This window comes from Enhydra lutris, unplaced genomic scaffold (genome assembly GCF_002288905.1).
Source record: "Enhydra lutris kenyoni isolate GAN:26980312 unplaced genomic scaffold, ASM228890v2 scaffoldscaffold1, whole genome shotgun sequence".
In the NCBI taxonomy this organism is placed as follows: Eukaryota; Metazoa; Chordata; class Mammalia; order Carnivora; family Mustelidae; genus Enhydra; species Enhydra lutris.
Genome location: NW_019154085.1, coordinates 102,985,462 through 102,987,528, shown reverse-complemented (window position 1 = coordinate 102,987,528; position 2,067 = coordinate 102,985,462).

The following is a 2,067-nucleotide window of genomic DNA, read 5'->3' as shown; positions in this document are numbered from 1 at the left end:
CGGTGATCCAGACACAGTTGAGGCATTCAGGCTTCTCTTCCTAGATGTCCTGATTCTAGCACAGCTTATAGGCAGGTGGGAGATGGGGCTGCTTCTTTCCTGTGAAATCTCTTTTACCTCCTAGCTCCTGTCTCCACGGATCCTCGGTGTGGGAGGCAGAGAGGAATGGTAGAAGGCTAGGAAATTTCTTATTTGCCCAATGCCTGGTGACTTCTGGCTGTCTGTATGAGGCAGATGTTTGCAGCTGTCTTTTGTTTCAGTGGGCATGTTTGGAGGTTCTGAGAGACTTTCTTGCTGGGCCTTTCCAAGCACTCCCTCATATTGGGCAGGGATCTTTCAGGGGGCCAGCCCTGTGAACCCCACACTTTGGAGCCTCTTATTGGTGGGTTCCACTTTCCATGTCAAGCTACATTCTTGGGGGAGAATCCATTTTAATATGACCGTAGTGTTCCCTACTAACCCCAGATCTGGTCCCGGGGATTCATGAACCAGTGATGTTTGCCAAAGCAGGGCAGAATAGTACACATCTAAACCAGACACTAATAGGGAATGGAGCCAACACGATTGTTTTTTGTGTGTGGGTACACCCATGTGTGCACACTGAGTCTCCAACTTACAGGTGAAAATGTTGAAACTCAGAAAGACAGTGTCTTGGGTAAGATCTTGTGACTATTTGGTTGTAAAGTCAGGACTCAAACCCAGGTCTTCTGATGCTTGGGGCTAGAGTTCTCTCAAACAGTTTCATTGTCTATGAGAATAAGGAACCACATTGGATTATCTCAAAGAACCACTCAAGTGTTCTAGGGCTCTGAGATTCTGTTGGTCCTCTGGCTCCAGAATGGACTGGAGTTCCCCATCACAGAGCATGAATGGCACTTTGAGTTGTCTGTTCTGAGAGACCTTGTTCATCATGGCTCAGGCTCATGAATGGCCTTCACTGAGAATTGACACCAACTCCTGTTGATTGATCAAGGACCACCTGGGTCCCAAGCCCCAGTCTTGGTACTAGATGTTTTAAGCCTGGTTCTTATTCTTTATTTTATTTTATTTTTTCAGTGTTCCAAGATTCACTGTTTATGCACCACACCCAGCACTCCATGCAAGGTCATGTTTGACCTCAAAGAGAGGTCAAACAAAAGGAACTCCCCTAAATTATTTTAAATTGTTATTATAAATTATTTTAAAACCCTAAACGTGAATAGCTGCATTGTTCATAATTATTTAAAAAATGGAAATGACCCAGACACCTGGGTGGCTCATTCGGTAAAGTATCTGACTTTTGATTTCAACTCAGGTCATGATCTCGGGGTTGTAAGCTCAAGCCCCATGTTGGGCTCTGTGCTGGATGTGGATCCTGCTTAAGATACTCTATCTCTCTCTCTGCCCTTCCTCCCTCTACACTCCCTTCTCCTCTCCCCCGCCCCCAGTAAAAAAACAACAGAAATGACCCAAATTGTCCATCAACTGATGCCTGGATAAACAAAGTGTGGTATATCCATGCAATGGAACAATGTTCAGCCCTAGAAAGGGAGGAAGTAATGACACAGTCTATGATCTAGATGACCCCTGGAAACATTCAGCTAAGTGAAAGAAGCTGGTCACAGAAAGACAAACATTGCACGATTCTTTTTCTAGGAGATGTCCAAAATAGGTGGAGATAGAGACAGAAAGTAGATGAATGGTCCCCAGGGGCTGGGAAGGGGGAGAAGAGTGACGGCTAACAGGTTTCTCTTTGGGGTGATAGAAATGTTTTTTGAAATTAGATCGTGGTGATGGTTGCACAGCTCGGAATATACTAAAAACCATCAAATTGCACACTTTAAATGGGGTGGATTTTATGGTTTGTGAATTATATCTCAATTTTATGGTACATGAATTAAAAAACCAAAAAACCTAAGTGGCTGAGCCATGAGGATTTTTCCTGGCTTGTTTGCTGAGAGACCTAGGAATCTGATCATAAGAATTAATCAATGCGTTCACGTTCGAAATAGAATTACAGTTTGTGCTTGCGGTTCCAGAAAGCTATCCTTCCCAGTCTCCGTATCAGGATTGAGCCCTATTAGCTCT